The 22,430-nt window shown below is 47.7% G+C and overlaps 1 long non-coding RNA gene across 1 annotated transcript; it reads right to left on the bottom strand.

Moving 5' to 3' along the window:
- Nucleotides 1-6,878: 6,878 nt before the first annotated feature.
- On the bottom strand, nucleotides 6,879-8,037 carry LOC124679936. Its single transcript, XR_006995355.1, has 2 exons — nucleotides 7,880-8,037; nucleotides 6,879-7,069 (listed from the first exon to the last, which is right to left on the bottom strand). It is a non-coding gene; the product is annotated as an uncharacterized LOC124679936 (long non-coding RNA).
- Nucleotides 8,038-22,430: the final 14,393 nt, after the last annotated feature.

The raw sequence follows: 22,430 nt of genomic DNA, 5'->3' as shown, positions 1-22,430 counted from the left end.
TAACTTTGGCTTGCAAGGTCCAATTCTTTGAATCCACATGCACATTCATGCATAACACGGTTTGAAGTCTTGGGCACCTCCCAAGATTAAATTCTTTGCTTGGTTGACTATCTAAAATAGGTAGAGTAGTTCATTTGGTATGCCTTTTATTTTTCTTGTCAAAACTCTTCTCATTAATTAATGGATAAAGGCAAGTCCGTTGCCTCCGTTTAAAAAAAAGTATAGAAAAAATCACAACACAAAATGTGGTATATAGTAAAATGCTCAATCTGATTGCAAATGAATAACCGGATGAGTTATTATCTCAATTCTTATTGTTTATTTCTACTCAAACATTTATATTACATATCAATGTAAGGGTTGTTTTGTGGTACCCCTAAATGAATAATAGCCATTAATTTTCGTCCATCCAATGGTCCAAAAAATTTCATACCACAGTTAAAACCTAGAGAGGTATGTTACATACCTCTCACAATTTTCGCACCTCAGTAAAAAAAAAACATCGGCGGGCCGGCCCAATTGACGGGCCCAGCCCAGTAGATTGGTCCAGCCCCATTAGCTGCCGACCAGAGCAGCTGTGGGTGGGATTCCTGTTCGTTCTTCCACGACGAGGAAATAGCACATAACACCAGTTGTTGGTGAATCTTTTGCATAGAACCACAGGTTGCAGTTTGTTTTGCACAGAACACCATATTTCTCTGTAATCTTTGCAAGAAACACATAAAATATAATTAGCCTATTTGACACAGTAATTAGAGGAGTGGTCTGGTTCGACCAACGTAGGCTAGGATAAGGCGATGACCGAGGCGACAGAGACGGCGTGGGTCACGCCGGCGTCTAGGCTCCGGCGGCGGCTGGTTTTACCGCCGATCGGGCCGGTGCTCACGCCGGTGGTGGGTCCCCCAGGCTCGGGGTCGCGTTTTGATCCCATCGCGAGGTTTCCGACGATGAAGACGAGATCTCGGTGGCCGAGGAAGTTGTGCGGCGCAGGCTCGACGATGTGCCGCATGTGCTGCCTCTCCGCAACGTCGACGGCCAGGGCGACGGCGAGCATCTTGATGAGTTCTGGTCCAAGATTGGGTACCCTACTCGCGGCATCCAGTGTCATGGGAGAGGAAGACGGCGGCCGCCACTTTGGGCGGGCGGCGAGCCCGGTCCTCGTCTCCAACTAGGACGGTGAAGCCGGCGGGGAGGAAGATCGGCGTCATCTTCACCGCCGGCTTTCCGCCTCGCCCAAGCCGCCGATGAAGATGAAGGCTCGGAAAGGCCCCTCCCTCCCAGGCGGATCACGCCGCCGGCCATGTTCGCGGACTTTGTTGACGTTGCAAGAGTTGTATCGGTACCAATGATGAACGATGCCGGTCGACTTTCAAGGCCGGCCCCTCGCGGGAAGCGATGCCATTGAAGGCGGCGCAGAAGCCCAGCCGCCGCCCACCAGTGCGCGCGTAGAAGAGGCAGCAACAACATTGATGGCGAAGGCTGCGGCGCAGACATGAAAGCGCTAACCGCGGAAGCGATAGCCGCGGAAGCGATGACCTCGATACAGGCTCGCTACCAGGCGGGCCCAGTGGAGAAGCGAGCGGTCACTTGGGATGTCCGCCGCGACGCATTCCAGGCGCAAATATGCGGCAGGTTTGTGTCGTTGCGGACGCCCTAGTCACTTTTGCGTCGCACCGCTGGAGGGGTACCAGACGCATTTTCGGCATGCGCGGACGCAAACAGTCGCTCAGCGTCCGTTTACGTCGCCCGTTGGAAATGCCCTTACTACTACTAGGCCCAATCATCTAATTACTGTGTCAACATAGACTAATCAAGTATTATGTGTTTTTTGCAAAGATTACCAAGAAATCTGGTGTTCTGTGCAAAACAAACTGCAACCTGTGGTTTTGTACAAAAGATTCACCAACATATGGTGTTATGTGCCCAGCCCAGTAGATTGGTCCAGCCCCATTAGCTGCCGACCAGAGCAGCTGTGGGTGGGATTCCTGTTCGTTCTTCCACGACGAGAGAGGTTCCGCCGCCGCGGCCGCTATGTACATCCCAACTCCGGCGCCACGACGGTGGACAACGGCTCCTCGGCCTCCATCCTCACCATCGCCGCGGAGTATCTCGGCCTCTCCATCCTCATTCCCATCCCGACTCCGCCGTCTGCGCCGCGGTCGGCGTCCGGGTCATCCTCGACATGGACGTGGACGTGGCCGACTGCTGCTGCACCCTGTCGTTGACCGGAGGGGGGGCGGCGGGGTCCAGGAGCACCTCGACAACGAGGAAGGCGCGGGCCACTGCCGGTGCCCTTCTCCTCTTCTTGCTACGGAGAGCGACCCGTGGCGACCGATGCGACAGACCGGAGCGAGCGTTCCGAGGTAAGGGAAGGCCAAAGCTCGACGGGTGCTCCTATTGTCCTCTGGGGAGGAGGAAGGCTGCTCGACGGTGTCTCCCGGCGACGGCCACCGCGGCCGGCCATGTTCAACGCCCTAGCACCCCGGCGAGGTGCTACCGGCCGGCGGCGACGGGAGCCACGAATATGGCGTCCGGCGCAGCGCCTGGGCTATCTCCTGCACGTCTCCCGCCACGGCAAACACTATGCCGGTACTAAATCTTTCTCTGAATATCCTCTTCTACCTCGCGTGAGCTGAGAGGAGGGAGTGAGATCCTAGGCTACATTCAGCAATAGACTGTTGCTGCCATTTCCTTTGTGTCAAGCATGAAAGAACAGAGATTGTTCCTGCCATGTTGTGTGCTTGCGCTCACCTATTTATTCATATGTTTATGTTTACACTAATCTGGGAGGTAAATCCATTTTATAGAAGACAACAAATCATGCTTAGTGCATCTGTTATCTGCAATTTTTGCGACCGGAATTTCTGAAGTCTTATGAGATCTTTCAGTTTCTGAATTTATCTGTAAATCCATTTTACACCTATTTATGTGATGTATGCATTTTTGCTCTATCATGCGTATAAAGTTACACACCCCTTACTGAAGTTATCATATTTTATGGATTTAGCCTTTGAGGCAAATACAGTTGAACAGTGTTGCTCTAGTTGAAGGTTTTCTTCTAGCTTTGTTAGATTTTTCTCAATCATCTGAAAAGCAATGCTTATTATAATATAGAGGAAGAGAGAATCATTTGCACAGCTTGGGTCTGATTAGTCATGAAGAAACATGACATAAGAAATATTGTATTTCCATGTGGTTGCAAGACTTCGATTGTTTGTACTATTCCTCTTCAGACCTGAATAAGAAGACTAGGTCATCAAATACTATAGACGAGTATCCAGTAGTAGGCGAACTACCAAATAATTCAAAGTTCACAACATCTTTCTTTTGGATTGGAGCGTAGTGCGTAAACCATCAGCCAAGGACAGGCTTATCAATGGCAAGGCTGATTGCCTCAAAAGACCAGGAGTATGTCCTTACTTATGAAGACAAGGACGACGACTGGATGCTTGTTGGTCACCTTCGGTGGGAGTAAGTTCCTTTGATTGTTACATGTAAATCTGTCTACCAGTTCAAGGCTTAATTCTCTTGTCAGTACTATTTGTGCATGTGTATTAGATACAAATATCGTGGAACTGAATCTCCATCTGTTGTTGCTTCTATCTCTCTGAATTCTAGAGTACTAGGGCTAGGTTTCGCTATATTAACATGCCGGATTATGCAGCCCCTTGCAACCATTTGAGGCAATCTCACATAGATGTTCACTAGGCTACAACCACTGGATAGCAAACTGACATTTCCTCATATGCCGCCAATAAGGAAATTTAGTTACATTAGGATTCATAACTTATGTCTTATGCTTTAGTGAAGTCTACTAAAATGTTTTCAATAAATTTTCTGAAATGATTACTATGTCATATTGCTGTAGCTTTCATTTACCTATAGGTTATAAACTGAATGAGTGATAGTTCCAGTAATTCCTCCACCTCAATATTTTTCCTTGCAGTATCTTTACTACTATCTGCCGGAAACTGAAAAGCATGAGAGGATCTGATGCTGCTGGAATAGGCGCTTTTGATCTTTATATATTACAGAACATAAAGAAGATCAGCAAAGGATCAAAAGCTGACATAAAATATTTGTTGTATTTCAGAGCATGCTGAAGCAAGGTGATTCCAGAGGAGGCGCAGGAGCCGCAGGCCGTGAACCTTGTGCTGGCTGGTCTCGACGGCGTGCTCGACGAGATGTTACTGGTGACTGACCTCTGTCTTGTGCATGTCACCGCGTGGCTGCATGACCCCTCCTCTGTGCCAAAGGAGCTGCCAGTTACCGGCGCCTATTCTGGTGCCTACACAGCCTGGCTCTGACGAGGATGTCGAATCACCGCCGGCTCCAAGCTCCCCTACGTACAAGCGCACGCACGAGTACAATCTCATTCTACATGTGAAGGAGGTCATCGACCGCGGCCCTTTGATGATGGATGGCACTGATTTCTACCCTGACGATGACGAAGACCTGAGCCGCAAGCATAAGTTTAAGACTTGGCGTGGCAAGATCGACGACACAGGTCCCGGTCTTTATGGCGAGGCATGATCGGAATTTGCTATGATCCTTTTCTCCGGTGTTTACTTTAGTTTACAATGTTCCGAACTAGAGTTCGTACTACAAAGTGTTTACTTTAGTTTGTAATGTTCCGAACTAGAGTTTCGTACTACAAAGTCTTTACTTTAGTTTATAATGTTTCGAACAGAGTTTGTCATTTTGTCTGATCGAGAAATCTGGCGTGTTATAATCTTTATCTTGTATGATTCAAAATACTCTTTATGCTACTTTTCAAATAGTTCAATTGCGAAGACCGACCTTCGCGGTACGAACCCGCTCCTTGGTCGCCCCGCGCGACCTGGGGGCGGAAACCCTAGATCCCAGCCTCCACCTCCTCTCCCTCTCCCCACCCCCGGCCGCCGCCGGCGTCCGCCGCCGGGCAAAGCCCGCGCGGTGCCGGCGGCGGCGGGCCTTCCACTACCGGCGCGAGGAGGACCGGCGCGGGACGGCGTCCTCCTTGGCGGCGGTGCGGATCGGCGACGGTCGGCGGGGCTCGGCGTGGCGGTGGCCGGCGAGCCGCGCCGGGGCGGCCGGTCGCAAGTTGAGGCGGCGGTGAGGAGGTGCTCGGCGGGGAGGCGCGGAGGAGCGGAGCATCTCGGCGGTGGACGCAGCGGCGGCGGGCGCGCGGTGGAGGAGGCTCGGCGCTGGACGGGGGCGGTGACGGCGGGTCAGGAGCTTGGTGGCGGCGGCGGCGTGGAGTGCGTCCGGGGAGTCCCGGCGCAGCGGAGGCCGGCCGGCGGCCAAGGAGGAGGACCGCGTCCTCGTTTCCCCGATGGCGCCGACGAGGAGGAGGGTCCGGAGGCGCAGGGCCCGGATCCGGGTCCTTCTTGGGCCCGATCCGGGTTTCGGGCCGGGTGGTCGGTGGTGCCTCCGCTCATCGTGCGTGTCTAGGCTGGAGGTGGAGCTCGGAGTGTGTCCTCCTTGGCCATGCCGGGAGCGGGTGGAGCACCTTGGTGAGGCTACGGCGACATAGTGCTGTGGCGGCGGCGGTGTGGACAACAAGATCAGCGGCCCCAACTCGGCGGGCAGCGTGGGCGGGGTACGGCATCGGACGAAAGTCTAGCCCGCTTGGCCGGTGCCGGCGGCGACGGCGCCCGTGGGCGTCGTTTTCCTCCTTGGGGCGCCGGCCGAGGTATGCCGACACTTCCTCGCTCCCGCGTGGGTTTGGTGCTCGTCTCCGGGCGAAAGCCTAGGTTCGGTGGAACCGACGCATTGGCGGCATTTCGATGTCGTTCCTCCGTTGGGAGCTTTGCGGTTGGAGACACGGCTTGTCGTTTATCTTTGCGTTCCTCCGGTGTCCGCCACTGTCCAAGGTTGATCTTCCGGGGCGCTATGTACGACATCGTCGGAGAGTCCAAGATGACGCCTTTTTTGGAGGCCGGCCTAGTCCCGCCATCTTCTCTTTTGATGGTGCGTCGGCAAAGGAGAGCTCTCTTGCAGATGTCGATCTTCGGAGGTTTTCGGCGTGGAGCGAGACGCGGCTTTGAGGATTAGCTTTGGATAGGTTCTTTGTGTTGTAGTTGTATCCTTGGTGTTGGCTGGTCTTCGGATTAGCCGGGGTGGAGTTCGTTCTGCACTCGTTGTTCGCAGCGAGTTGTAGTCATCTTGTACTAATATTCTGCCTTCTATAAAGATATGGTACGTCTTTGGCGTACTCTCGAAAAAAAAAAATAGTTCAATTGCACTCTCAAACTCAGCCGTCGTAGACAAAAGAAATTCCTCGCTCTAGTGTAATAGTTAGTTACAAACGAGAGACTGCTAGATTTACAAACGTTTAGTTCTTTGAGACTTACTCATAGCATTTGTCTGAAATTGTGAAAGTACTCATGAATAGCATACACAGGTCAGATTTGGCCCAGTTAATAGATCTAACCTTCTGGACACTATCGACCAGGCTAAGGTACTTGGAGTTCACCGTTACACCTGTGGTAGGGCATAATATCTTCCCTATAGTGTACAACACAAAGCATTGTAAAAATTGTTTTCCGATTCCCATGTTCACAGAACTTGACAGGAATACTCCACAACAAGCAAACTTAGAACGCCATTATCACTGGTTAAAGCTGCTCCTTTGTCTAGACACTCTCAGACTCTCAGCCCTGATACTTTGTACCCAGTAGCCCACAAAGCAAAGCTATAATACTAAACCAGTTGCACAGGAAATGAGAAAATGGAATGTCAGAGCAGAGTTCATCTATACTGGCGTATGTCATAAAAACTGTCTGCTACAAGTAGCATAGCATCAGGGAAGCACCACCACCTTCAGAGTTTCAGACAACCATTGCATCAGATAAAAACCTTTTTTTTGTTTCTAGGTATCATATTACAGAGAAGAGTTGACACTGAACACATATGTAACTGACATTCCAAATAAGCAAATAAGCAAATGTGTTTCGTGTTTCAGAGCTAAGCCTAAAACCTTATCAGAACATCGCCACATTCATGTACCAGAATCATCACACGTTGGGAAGACAACCACCTTCGGAAGACGACACAGCAGCACCTTTTGCTTCAAATCACATACCACCTGGTATATGTTTAAACAAAAGAAACACTAAATAATACATAGAGTATACCAGAAATAATATTGGCGGGAAAATATAGATACAATGAAGATAACATTTGGTGTTCATTACATGCAGCACACAATTTATTATTATGGTACAGTTACCCTAGTCCACGGGTCTGAATCTCTCATGGAACGCCTTAGGCCTCTTCTTAGATGGAGCACCTTTCGGCTTTATCGGAATTGGATCGAGAACTTTCCCAGTAAAAGCTTGGCTTTCCCGCTCCCGATTTCATTAAAAATGAAACCAAGTATCACTTGCGCCCATTACAACTTCATCCCACACCTTTCCTCCAAACTCCTAAAGTTTGACTAAATAGAACCAGACATCATACATGTATCTATCTAAGTAAATTTCGATAAACTCAGAAAACCTTTACAGTACAACAAGGATTTGAATCTAAAACAAACTTTATCACAGAACAATGTCTTTCATTTTGGAACATCTCTTAACATTTTTCCTCCACCTTTTTTTTCTATATGTGATAAACTGATTACGAATAAAACCAACATGTACAAAGGACGGCATTAGACTCAATAATCAGACTACTATGTCATGATAATTGTAGTTTCATAAGCCACAACATGCACACCTGCACATGTGGAGCTAGCAATGTGAGGTACATCACCATACATAATGTCTCTAAAACAAAATATCATCTATTTACTTGATGATCTGGACAATACCCACAGCACATGAACAGCACACTCATGGCTCAAATAGCGACATGGCAAGCACCCACAATACGGTGTTCGTCAGAAATAGGCTACCTGGTGCCGGCGACGCAGGACCGGGCCGATCCGCTGGTGGCGGCGGCCGCCCACGATGCAGGATGGCGTGGAGTCGATGGCGGCGGTCGCCCTAGATGCAGGAGGACGGGGTGTCGATGGCGGCAGCGGTCTCCACGTGGGACGACGGGATCTCGAGGGTGTCGACGGAGGCGGCGGTTGCGCTCCGCGCAAGACGACGCCGACGGGATGCCGCGATGGCGGCGGCGGTCACGCGACGGAGGCTGGCGAGGGTGTTGACGGAAGCTGGCGAGGGTGTCGACGGAGGCGGCGGTTGCGCTCCGCGCAGGACGACGCCGACGAGGATGCCGCGATGGCGGCGGCGGTCACGCTCCAGGGAGAACGCGATGTTGACGGAGGCTGGCGACTTCTCTCGTGAGGGAGGCTAGCGACTTCTCTCGTGCTGGGCCAATTGTTGGGCCCGTTTCAATAGAGCTATTTTTTTCCGATGGTGTACGTGTTGATGGGCTGTCGGGCCGTTTAATCCTGACTGTTGACTAATCATACCTCTCCCTTTACCAGGTGTGGTAAAAGGTACCGTAAAAGATGCCCAATGTAATGTTGGAACAGCTACCGGCATGGTTGGTGAACTTGAATCGCTTCAATGCTGTGTCGATTACGAGGGGGTCACTCACTCAGAAACAACCACCTTGGTTGTTAGTTCTACTCTACTAGTATTTTATATCCCGTAATACTATACAGAGTAGTATAAATATGGAGACTACATACACGGAGTGGAATGATAACCGATCTGTTGATTAACGTCATGTGTAGAATGGCAAGTAGTATAACCACAAAAGATAAGGTCACACGGACTTTCGTCGGATCTGAATAACTTGCTGGGAGTGGGATGCCTCGGGAGCTCTTACGTTGCTTTAAGGGATCCAGCAAGTAGTCCAGTAATTCCTGGATGGAGCTCTGCCTGGGAAGAGAGTACAGCGGCTGCTTGGCAATGCTGTGCATGGATGCGGTGCGGCCTTCTCTCCCGACGGCGCTTTCGGAGCGTCATCTCTGCCAGCCCCACCTTTCCCTGCTGCAGTGTTCAACCCTTACCGGCGAGTGTTCAACCCTTACCGGCGATGAGAAGTCGTCCAGCGGGAGAGATTACTTTTGACAGTATCGATATGTGCTTGTTTGAAACTAGAGTTTTAGTGGGAATTAGCGGGGATAATCCGCCAAACTTTAAATCTTCACTTATTCTTAATACATGTTTGGTGTTAGAGTATAAGCGAGTTTAATTCCCAGTTATCCTCATTTTCCCCCAAATTTTAGTATACTTTTTTCAATTCCCAATACTCTTTTCATACCTAGTGGACTGGAGATGAGGTTTTGTGAGGATTGGATAACAACAGAAATTCACCCAATACTTTAGAGTATTATCCGCATTAATCCCCACTAAAACACTAGTAACAAATAAAGCCTAAGGAATCACTGGCGCAAAGAGCAACGAGGATGATATCACGGCTTTGCCTATCGCTGCAACTTGCTGAAACATGAATCACGGTGTAGTGAACCTTAGTGATAACCACACCGGCTAGAGACCAAAGCAAAAAAGCTCGCACGGGCGCACGATTAATTAATTGTATAATTAAAGGGACCTCGCGTCTGATTGCACGGGAATATTCTACGGCGTCACCCCGCTGATTCACAACATTGCCAATTGTACAGCCTGAGACAGCACAGGGCTAGTATGAGGAACGATTCCCTGCTGCTTAGCCTGCAGAAAATTCCGAACCAAAACGTGTTTGCTCATTCTAGGAGACGAGCAGGAGAAGCAGTCGGTGTCACCCAGGTTTTCGAAAGAGATACTCTCCGTTCTATATTAGTTGTCGTTAATATGATAGTACTGTAACTAATATGGAATGGATGGAGTAACATCAGATTTCCTTCCTGGCGTTTGATCGCGAGCACAGTCGTTTCCTACGAAGCGCTCATGCGGAAGTGTGATTCAATTCCCTTTCTCTGCTGTCTCTTTTTTGTCGTTTTCTGCATGCAGTCCCGCACTAATTGCACATGCACATGCAAACTCCACTAATACACATGCGGTCATGCATATTTTGTCGTTTTCTGCAATCCCTTTTCACATGCATCTGCCCATGCGTAGATGGATGAATGATTGACCAGACAGTGTGCATGGAGTATTTTGCAATTCCCTTTTAAGTGGTTATTTGGCATGCTAATTAATGCTTCCCTTTGAACAATTCCCTTTTTACAATTCCCTTTTGACAATTCTCTTTTTGCAATTCTACTTTTTTGTTATTTTCATACGATAATTCATGTTATTTTGGATTAATTTTTATAATTTCCTTTTTGGGCTAGTGAATTTTAGGGGGGAAATAACGGGTGGAGGATCCACTTGCAACTCAAATGAACCACCACTTGCTACTCAAATTATTTATTGTTTTATGTTGTAAGCTAAAAATGGAATTTGAGTTGCAAATAAAATTTACTTTTTAGGTTGCTAGGTATTTAAATTTACCGTTGATAAATATCGGGCACCTCATTGATAACTTGTAAAAAAAAGAGTCACTAAAATATTCTAAATGTCAATTGGGTTGCATTCCAAGGTTACATGATAGTTCAACAAAATACATAATTTAGACACCCTGGGTATCAAGATCAAAACTTGTGCGGACACAAAGATGTGCGCCATTAATGTCTACCTAGCGTATATGAGCTAGTTGTACTATTAAGCCAACTAGAAGACCACAAGGTCCTGACATCATTTACATCTACCTATACTGTAAAATTAGAAGTTATGCAAAATGCAAGTTCTTGTATCAGGTGAGAAGCCTCAAAGAACATAAAAACACTGACCTAGTTATTAATTGTAGGCAGATTTTCATATTAGATGCTCCACCTTTCTAAAAGAAGTGATAACAGTTACATCATCTTTTGTCAATCACATGCACTTGCAGAAAAAGGGACATGAGGAAAATCAGCAAATGCAAAAGAATGTTGTTTTGTAAAACTGCACAAATCATGAGGTGGCAGAGTGAAATAATGTACCCCATTCTAGTAGTATATTATCATTGAACGTCATAACACCAAATGACTCAGATTGCACAAAATCTGCAAACACAGCGCATGATAAGGAAATTAAGTTAGTATTCCCTCTGTCCTGTAATATAATACTCCCTCCGACACTAATCTTGGCAAAATAAATTTACTCCATAACAAAAGGTGGATGTTTTGCAAGTAAACTTATTATGAGAGATCTAGAAAAATTCCGAAGGGCAGATGACATTTTACTGCCGTGTCAACATACTCGACCCACTGTGCTGGTTAGTAACATACCAAGCCTGTAAAGATGCTCCACCATGTAAGGGATTTTCCTTTTTCCAGCGCACTGAATCTTGCGACCACTAATAGCAACATCTCACCAAGGGAGTTCAGAGTCTTGTCCCTTGAAAACTTGCTAATGGTGATGGTTGGAGAACAAAAGATGCAGATCCTCTCATAAACCTGCTTCCTATAAATATATGATCACAGCACAAACCATCACCTCACACAGACAGACTTTTTCTCTGACCATTTCATGTTAGAATTATATGCCATCTCATTGAAAAAAAAACAAGCACGGGAGTTGCCATGAAAAACTAGAATCGTCTTCAGGTGCAGCAGCAATGCCAAATTATCAGGCAGTCGTGGATACTTATGGCATCTCCTTTGAGAAAGTTTGCTGCAAGGACCTCTCCCTACGAAAAAATATTCTGAAGCGTTTTCAACTTTCAAACATAATCACAGCGTGAGGAAGCACAATTAAGGCTGGACGTACGGGCCGAGTTTTTGGCTCGGCCCGAGCTTTTCCCGGCTCGGCCCGAGTTGAGCTCGGCCCGCGGAGAAGGCGCACCGAGCCGAGCCCATATTTCTGGACTGCTCCAGGCTTTTGGCTCGGCCGGCTCGGCTCGGGCCAGCCCGAAAGCTCGTGATTCTTTTTTTTTAGGAAATCAAAAAAACCAGAGTGGGATAGTGGGCTGGTTTTGACCCGTAAGAAGAGGGATCGAGGGGGTTAGGTTACGGGAGCAGCAGCTCGATCCACGGAGCCTCCACGCCGTAACGCGCGCCGCCGCCGGGGGATGAAGCCTCCACCTCCTTGCCTCCCGCGCCCTCTCCCTCGCCCACGGAGCTCCGCCCCAGCGCCTACAGTGCCGCTCACCGCGTCGTCTTCCTCGCGCCCTCTCTGGCCTCCTCCATGTTTCTTACTCTCGCAGCACACCCTCCCTGCTCCGGCGCGCTGCCCGCCCTCGCTGCCCCGCCATCTTCGCCGCGCAGATCCTTCTCACCGCTGCTGGAGAAGGTGGACTTACCTGGCAGTGAGCCATACATGGTCGGCTCGCGAGCTGCACCGAGCTTTCCACGAGCTCGGGCCGAGCCTCTTTTTCCGAACAAAAGCCAGCCCGAGCCGAGCCGTTTTGCGGCAAGCTAAACTGCCGCTCGCACCGAGCCCAGCCCGAGCTGGCTCATGTCTAGCCTTAGGCACAATCACAAGCAAAACATATGATGAAGCGACATACCAAGTTTGGTCACCTATGGTACAAAGTGCATAAATATATAAATCGAGCATATTTAGAACCCCCCCCCCCACAAGATGCAGAATTATGAGATCCTACCGCTTTGTTCAGTTGCTCCCCACCCGGCCGGTTTTGGGCCCAGAACCACGTGGTTATACTGGGGTTGGGCCCCCGGGTGTGAAATACCGGCCCGCGTCAGAGACGCGTTCGGTTAAACCGCCCCGGTTTTCTACCCCGGCCGGTTTGGCGCAAAACCCCCTGTTTTGGCTGGTTTTTAGAAACACTAGGGTAGACTCGTGTATTGCATCCCGAGCGACGCGAGAAACACTCCCTTTCGCTCTCTCTCGCGACAGCGGCGGCGACTCGCCGGTGGCCGGCTGGAGGAGAGGAGATCCTCAACACTGGGGGCACCCTTCCTCGACCCGGACGGCGCCCTTCCTCGACGTGGACGCCGCCACGGAGCCCAACCGAAGCCCTAGCCGGCAGAAGCACAATATCTTCCCCTTCCCCGCCTCCGACGGCGGCCGGTAGAAGGTAAATCATCTCCTCCTCGTCCGCCCCTCCCTTGTGACGCCCCAAAATCGGTACCATGAGGATCCCAGCGAATCCGCCGAAATCCGCACGATATCGATTTTAGGAGACGCACCACCAAGCGTCTCGTACACGCCGAAGCATGCACGCGATGCGGGTGGAATCAATCACGAGCGGTAACATTACAACATGATTACAATAGAGCCCACAAGAGACATATATTACAACAACGACTCCAACGAGTCAAGATACAAATAGATACATACAAAAATCCAAATCATACAGAAGATCAAATACATCCGAGTACGGACAAGATACAAATTTGGACTAAGAGTCCTGAATATAAACGATGACGTCCATAACCCTGCCCAGGCCAAGCCGGAAGGGTAACCTTGCTATCGTCGTCTTCATCGAACATATCTTCATACCTGCCCGGTTATGTCCCGTAGAAGCAGCAATAAGTACGAGTTCGTACTTAACAAGACTTCAAGACGTATAAGCATTCGTCAACCAGTCGTCCTTTGTACTTGAGGCACGCAGGGGACTTAGAGGACGCAAGAGGAACATCATAGGCAATATGGTGGGGTTAAGCGGCAGCGCGCAAGCACTAGAAAACCTATAGAGACACTCTACAACATCCGTCTAATCAGAGAAGATGAGAGAGCGCATAAACTTACAGTTCTATACTCTGCAAACATAACACAGCCGATGCGTTCCCCCCTCGCAAGGAAGTACTTACAAAGGCACTCACACAGTTGTCAAGTTTTAACCATTTATTGTTGAAGTTGTACTAACTTACTATGCAAGTTATTATCAATAAACAACAGGTGTAAGTTGTCTATGGTCGAGTCATACAGCTCCAAGTCGTCCATAACCGCGGACACGGCTTATCGATAAGATGTACACCCTGCAGGGGTTGCCCAAATGTACCCACACGCACCGCTCGATCCACTTACGACAGGTGGATATCACGGCTCGCACTCTCCTTCACGACAACAATGTCCAGGAAGCCACCTAACCAAGTTGAACCCGTATCGAAGTCCGGCCGTATCTCCGAAAACGGACCTAGCTATTGCGTGCACGGCTTCCGAGGGTCAAAATACACTCAGGGGCAAATGACCCGCTTCAGCATGCGATAAACGCTCAGGCCGCAAACCTATACGTGCATACCAGAAACAAGGGATACAAGGCACCCAGGGGCTTCCCAAAATAAATAAGTAACAAGTCGGCATGCACGCAACAACAAATGGTAAAACATTGCAAACTAGTTGTGGCCACTGGACAAAGCTGTAGATTCCGGCAATGGTCGAGGGGAGACCCATAAGCATACCCACGTGTGGTTAGAGCGCTCAGTCTCGGAACAGAGAACAAGAACTCGGGGTCCTAGGTTTAAAGAAACACAAGTGAGCCGTCATAAAACGAGCAACTAACCCACCGATGCCTCCGCTAACAACTATTAACAAGTAACCATGATACCCTCAACAGATATATCCATAAACCATGTGTCATGATTCCCAACTGATAACCCGATAAGATAGCATTAACGGTAACAAGATATAAACAGCACTAGCATGCACTACGACTCGCAAGGCAGACCCGATAACCAAACAACAGCTGTAGGAGGTTGGTGGTTGGTGGTGGCAATATGGGCTACTTGAGGTAACAAGTGGAAGGGACACGTGACAAGAACGTAACTCAAGGATAGCATGAGGGAGAAGGCAAAATAAAATAGGTGAGCGACTTCTGCAGGGGCAGAAGTATAGGGGAAATGCTTGCCTGTTAAAGCTTGCCGAGGACATCCGGAGATCTTGACGTATCTCACAACACCACTTCGCGATCCTATCCGGGAAGAAGCAAAGCGCTACAACAAGCAACGGATGCACATCTTACTACTACGGCAAAAGAATCAGCATGATCATGATATGATATGCAGGGCATGGCAAACATGATGCGGTGATGCAACTTATCCAAATTAATCGGAGTCGGAACCTCGAACACACAAATTAGGTTGGAATTGCATTTTCTACCGACAAAGTTAAGTGTTGATTAGCATGGCATATCATGGCAAGGGTGAGCTACTTCAATGTTAAATGGAGCGGGGAAAACCTAGGCGGTGTTCCGAAATACTCCGCATATATGTTAGGTAACATGCATAACTATCAACGCGCAACATGATGCGAGATGCAAACAGATGAATGGATGGCATATTCATGTTCCTTATGTTTTTCTGATCAATTTTCATATACAACACTTTTTATTTCGAGTTACGGTTTAGGAAATATGATTTTACAAGATATGTGCATGCCCTGCCATTTTCAGAAAAACAGAAAAGAGGGTATACGGTTTATACCATGCAGGGGCTAGCTGGACTCGCTGACCAGCGGGACCGAGAGATGACATGGCGGTTGACTAGGCACTGACCGCTGATGTGGTGCTGACAGGGACTGATGGACAGGACCCACCTGTCAGGGGGGGGGAAAAGATCAGAAAAAGGGAGCCATTATTCTGCCGGAATGAGGACTCGAACTCAAGATCTCACTGTGGGGAACAAGGAACAAACCAACTCTGCTATGCGCCTGATGGTGATTATGATAGGGCACGTTGGTTAAAGAGGGCGCGGGAAGAACACGAGAGCTTGCACAGCATGCAACCATGTCGGGGAGGATCTGGTCGACCATGGATCTGGCGACTCAGAGCGAACCAGGACAAGCGAGTTTGCGTCGGAGATGCGGCTGAACATGGAGAACCTGATGGTGGCGGTGCGGGATCCAGGGGCTCACCGGAGCATCGCCGGCGTCGAGCTCCTGCGGCGGCGGAACAAGGTCAACGTGGGCAGAGCAACATAGAACGAAAAGGGAGGAGATAAGGGGTCTCGGAGGTGGGCACGGTCACCTAGAACGCGCACAAGGGTTCAACGGAGGCAGAGGAGGTCAGGGACGGCCGGAATCGAAGAAGAAGGGCGGTGAACGGCGCGGGGTATCGGCGACGGTGTCCTTGACTGAGGGCCTCCCGGCCCGATTCCTTGGAGGAGGATGACGAGGACGTCGAGGCGCATCTTCAGGTGGCTTCGGCTCGGCGAGGGGCGGCCGGTAGCAGCCGCGCCATGGCGTGGTGGAGGCAGGCCATATGGGGCTCTTTCTCTGTACGTGAAGAAAGAAACATGGAAGGGTGGAGAAATGGAGAGGATGGCGGCACGAGGGAGGAGAGGAGGAGGGGAGGCTAGGGTTTGCTGCAGCGTTGATGGGGATTAAAAAGGGAGGGGATCAGGTGATAAGGGGATGCTGCCGTGGTTGGGATGGTGACGTGAGCCACGGGAGAGTCACGCCTCCTGCGTGCTCCGTTGAAGAAGAGGACAACGAGGGGAGGCTCTCTCACGAAGGGGTAGGGGCCAGGGAAGGGAAAAAAAAAAGGCCCGGCTAGAAAAGAAAGGGAGAGAGATTTGGGTTAGGGGGAGAGGAGAGCCTAGGAGGTTTTTATTAAAAGAAAAAAATAAGAGAGGGTTTAATAAAACCATATGAGAGGAAAATAAAATATATAGGGTTTAAAAATAATTTTATTTAGTGAAAACATGGATGATATGATGCATGATGATGCACAAAAGAAAAAGCACAAGATAATCTAATAGGAGGTATTCCTAGGTCGCTACATCCCTCTCTACTTGTATTCTGGCTTGTTCGTATTAATTGGTTTCAGCAGATTTTCTAATTCGATCTGGCATGGATCTTGTCCAGGGACATCCTTTCTGGATGGTTCCTTGATCTGGAAGATCTTCATACTTTGGATGATTATGCTGGCTGTAGATAGAACAACAGAGGAAGATAGACAAGAACAGTTGGATAATCTTTTACATCATGAACCATAGACTAACGCTTTGTGCATGGACAGATTCAATTTATCCTAGGTGATATGCTTAGCTGATTTGTTTCAACAGCTATCCATTATTTATGAGACTTATTATGTTTATTGTTCAGCTGTTAGTGGTCATGCTTGTCAGCTTATGTTTAAGAAAACTTGCTTACGGTATTTGTTTGGATCACCTTTTTATGCTTTTAGTACACAAAGAAAATAGTACTAGTACTTAACACACAAGTGCACGCAAAAAGGTAGCCATTTCCTATCATATGAGTACAGTTTCCAGTGTTTGGGCATCTGAACCAATTAAGTAAATTCAGACATACTAGACTACGTAGCTTTAGGAAGTGCATTTGATCAGAACAATATGTTTAATAGCTGCCGACACAGACAATACATTCACATTGGACCAGTAGATATTATAGCTGAAACTTGACATATGTAAGTTCATACAGGTGTCTATCAGCTGATCAACATACATAGATTTATCCATCAGTAGGATCTAAGGACATTCATGAAGCAATGATGAACCCCATTCTTAAAATATGACTTGGACAGAGATGATAAATTTGCTAAGGTGATTATGTTGTGGAAGCTTTACTTTTCCAACCTTGTTACCCTGTATTATTTGGTAGTGTAGTCCTGTAGTTCTTCGGTACAAAAGCCATGTTCTGTTTTTGGGTCACTACTGATTTAGTTTGATACAGTACTGCACGATGTATGTGTGGGTTTTAGATCAAAGAATTGCTCTTGAATTAGCATATTTTACAGCTTTAAGGCTCACACCAGCTTATTCATATAGTTGATATGTTAAAACACTTGATTGGTTTAAACACTCTGTAGTTGCCTGTTATTTTATACCTAGTTCCGTCTGTCGCCTCAGATTTTTAGAGAAATCTGTCGCCTCAGATCTTCGAGCGCGTGAGTTAAATTATTTGCCCCTATTCTCATCTTATGTTTTTCGCTTCCACGAAATGATATACTTGCATATTACTGATCTACTTAAACTGAGTTGGCCTTTAAGGTCTAAGTCACATAAGCAACTAAACTGAGTTGCTCTTACCTTGGACTTTAGCTCATATTAAAGCTTTTCTACACTGATATGCTAGCTTATATTTGTTACTTGTGATAACAATACCTAATCTGAGCCAGATAGAGGACCTTCGCCTAGTGATGCATTGAGGCTGTACATGTACGCTGGTGCACAACATGCCATGATCATCTTGTGCATCCTCCAGGGCAACTGTGATTGCTTGTATTTTTATAGGGTATTGTGCATTTTGCTTATACTTTTCTCTGAAATTGTAGGTACATGATAGAGGGAAAAGAGCTAGAGTTCTACATGAAGAAGCTCCAGAAAAAGATGGACATTGGATCAGTTTCTGTGTCTTTACTGCGGAGAAGCAAAATATTATTTGCTGGATTTTGTTGTTTTTCCTCTTAAAATTCGGATGAATCCAAAAGAAGACTGTTCTGGGATCTTTTTTATTATCAACTATTTAAGTACAACTACGTAGTATTAAAATCATATTGTTCTTGCGTAGTTAAAGTTGGTGCCTTGTTTTCTTCTGTTTGTATTTTACTACTGCTTGCTGACTGCTGTCGCATATACTGATTTCTGCCTGGCAACTGTGTTGCTTGCTGACTGCTGTGTGCTGTCCGTCGCATGTGATGCTTGCAGCATGCAGGGATTAACCGAATGGCAAACGATAGCCGGGAACGTGGGGAGAGGGGGCATCGGGATTGGGGTGGTGGTTCAGGTTCACCCAAATTCGCGCGGGGATTAAACCACTAGTGTAATTAACCCCGTGCAACCGAACGAGGCCTTGGTGAATTTGGATATTATTTTTTAGGAAACTGAATTAACCAAAAACCCAGAAAACTGAAAGTTTGGGGGAAATGTATGTGGGGTTGATACGTGGACCAGAACCTACAGCGGGAAATAGTTGGACGGCGACATACTAGTGCGGGTGCAATGCCCGGAGTTGTGGATGTGGAGAAATTCCGGCCAAGTACTCGACCGATCTCCGAATATATCAGTAAGTCTTGCTCCGGTGTTTCCGGAAGCGGTCTCCGAAGGGTGGCTCCGCAGTCTGGTCGTGGCTTAGGGCCAGCGCCGGTCCTAAGATTGTAGGGGCCCTGGGCGAGACTAAAATGCTGGGCCTTAATATAGAAACCACGACAGTAATAATGAATATATACGTAAAAAACATGTCGTCAATAGCATTTAAATGCATCCAAACACGGTAGCATATGTAATAATTTATATATATTACCTTAAATTTTTCTTTTAACATTTCTTGAAACAAAGTCGCTAATGATGGGATCGATGTCTATGTTATCCAATAATTTCTTCTCGGTGCATAATGTTGCTAAACCATTTAACCTCTATTGAGTCATTGTTGACCTCAAATAGTTTTTCAATAATTTCAACTTTAAAACACTCCTTCCAGCCGATGTGACAATCACGGACATAGTAAATAAGATGCGATAAGCAATGGAGATATTAGGATAACAATCCACTTCTCTAATATGCTCAAAAATATCCATGACAGACATTACACCATCTGACAAGAGGTGAATCTCATCATCTTTAATTCAGAAATAAGATATACCTCAACATTACATGAACCACCTTTAAGAGAGAAAGTTTCTGCAAATCTTCTACAACCTTCTTCAAGTTAACTACCACTTAAAGATTTCAAGGTGCGCGAGCTCAATAAAAAATCAAAGATATCTTTAAACATCATGAGTTATTTAAATCTCTCCTTCAAAGAAGTTCGAGGAAAAATAGTTAGTGGGCAGTCGCGAACGGTTAGTCTGTTACCGGCGGTGGCGGACGGCGATGAGGATCGGCGGAGCACTAATCAGTGCAGACAGCGGGAAGAGCCGAAGATGACACTAGATTGATCAGGAATTCAGGATGAGGGGTTGTTTGTTCAGGATCGATCGATCCTTGCCGATGAGAAGGAAAAGAGGATGTGAACCGGGGCTGGAACTATCTCTCGTCGAGTCGAGTCGTCAAATCGTCTTGGAACCAGGATCTGCGTAGCTGCATGGAATACGAAGCAAAGAGGGAATTACTCCCTAGATCCATTGATCGGTTCCTCGCATTAAATTTTAGTTAGTTACCTAAGGACTCAAGGTTCATCACATCACGTAAAGTCCAATCAGCGGGCAGCAGCCATCAGGCCTTTTCTTTCAGCTGGCCTAGCACATACTGTATATATATACATGTGCATATACTTGGGATGGGCCCCCAGATTTTTTGGGCCCTGGGCGGCCGCACACCCTGCCCACCCACTAGGGCCGGCCCTGCTTAGGGCATGTTCAATGGCATACGCTTCTTGGTTGGGGAAAATATTGGCGACCACCAGCTTGAGGCGCTTGTTTCGTTAACTGAATCACTGCGATATTCTTGCCGTAGGCTAAATCTTAGCAAATCGCTCGGCGCACAGTTTTGCAGTCATGCCTTAAATTAAGCAGCTGTAGGATAGGATCGTATCATGTAACTGACAATCGGCCTGGAAATGAGCCTGTTTTAGCGCGCCGTGTTGTACATGCCACCGCCGCTAGCCTCGCCGTGGGCGCCGCGGCATGCCTCCAATGATGGTGCGGGGGGGGGGGGGTTCTCGCGGTGGACACTACGGGTTGCTCGGCTCCTCCCTCGCGGCTGCAAAGCTCAATAATGTGGCAATGTTTGCTTTTTTTTGCGGATGAGCAATGTTTGCTTTTAACATCACCATTCCGATGACGTGCATCTGTACGAGGGACATGATGAACTATCCCTTGAGTCTAAAAGGAGTTTAATTTTTCATATCTCCTTCCCAATCAGATTGGAAAGTGGGAATTTTCTTATTGAATTTGTGTTCAACAATATATTGAAAGTTTGTAAAAGCAGAAAAGATATCAGACTTTCTTTTGAGAAGATATATCAATGTAAATTTACAATAGTTATCAATAAAGCTTAAATTATAGTTGTGATTACCAACAATCCCTCCTCCCCAACACTAGAAAAGATAATCTGGACAGGAAAAGTGGATGCACTAGCTGACAAGGGATAAGGAAGTCGGTGACTCTTACTAAACATCAAACATGGATGTTTCACAGTACGGTCGGCTAATCACAAACAGCAGCGTCATCAATTTGGCCACAACGCTGCTCGCTTGGCATTACCAGAGACATCGGCGCTAAACCCGGTCTGGCGCATTGTTTGAAAGTTGGAAATCCTAGTAAAGTCAAAATTTTCATTTGGAGAGCACTCCATGGAATTCTTCCACTAAAAAGTATCTTAGCAAACACACATGTGGGAACAAGTGGAGAATGTACGATATGTCACATAGGGGAAGAAGATATTCATCACCTTTTATTTACTTGTGAAACGGCACATGAAATATGAAGACAACTTGGGCTCAGCCAAGTCATGGAGGATGCTCAATCTGTTGACAAAGCGGGTTCTGCTGTTCTCGAACACCTTTTACGCCTCTAGGATAATGTTTATCCAGGCCTCCAGATGGTAAAGCTGAAGGAAACTATTGCAGTGGCGGCTTGGTACCTATGGTGGGTCCGAAGACGAAGAACACATAATGAAGTTGTACCACCAAATATACAAGTGCAAGCTATCTATTCTGACTATTGCGGCCAATGCAAGGAAAAGGAAAGGAACACGCTGTAGGGATTCGTAGCATAGAAAACAAAAAAATTCCTACCGCAAGAACGAATAACAAGCCAAGATCTAATCTAGTAGATGGTAGCAACAAGGGGAAGATCAACATACCCTCGAAGATCGCTAAGTGTTAACGAGATAAATCTCGTGGTTGATGTAGTCGATAACTTGCCGCTTGCAAAAGCGCGTAGAAGATCTTGACGGTGCCACAGTCGGGCAGCATCTCCGTACTCGGTCACACGTTCGGTGTTGATGACGACGTCCTTATCCCTATTCCAGCGAGCAGCGGATGTAGTAGATCCTTCTCGGAATCCCGACAGCATGATGGCGTGGTGGCGGTGGTGGTGGAGATCTCCGGCAGGGCTTCGCCTAAGCCCCGCGAGAGAAACAGGAGGAAGGGGGCGGCTAGGGTTTGGGGAGAGGGGGCACTTGGGGCGCCGGCCCTGGGTGCCCGTGGGTGGTGCAGCTCAAGTGGTGGCCAGCCCTCTCCCTCTCCCCCTCTTTATATAGGTGGAACCCCAAGGGTTAGCCCAAAGATTCGAATAAGAGTCAAACTCAAAAACTTACCAAAGGGTGAAACCTAGGGGGAGTGGGACTCCTCCCTTTCCTTCCCTCGTGGCCGGCTATGGTGGTGGAGTCCACCATGGACGCCACCTTCCCCTTAGGGTGGCTGGCTAGGGTTGGTGGAGTCCAACCGAAACTCCACCTTCCATGGTTATTTCTTTCGGAAGGTTCTAGAACATTCTAGCGTCTTCCATAAATGCACCAGATCATTTCCAAACTTAGAAAGTGACTTCCTATATATGAATCTTATTCTCCGGACCATTCCGGAACTCCTCGTGATGTCCTGGATCCCATCCGAGACTCCGAACAACATTCGAACTCCTTTCCATATTTCATATCTACTTAAAACGACATCAAACCATAAGTGTGTCTGTTGGAGATATGCCCAAGAGGCAATAATAAAAGT

The sequence above is a fragment of the Lolium rigidum genome, chromosome 1 (assembly GCF_022539505.1).
Source record: "Lolium rigidum isolate FL_2022 chromosome 1, APGP_CSIRO_Lrig_0.1, whole genome shotgun sequence".
In the NCBI taxonomy this organism is placed as follows: domain Eukaryota; kingdom Viridiplantae; phylum Streptophyta; class Magnoliopsida; order Poales; family Poaceae; genus Lolium; species Lolium rigidum.
The sequence above is the reverse complement of the archived record's forward strand: the minus strand, read 5'-3'. Positions and strand labels throughout refer to the sequence as shown.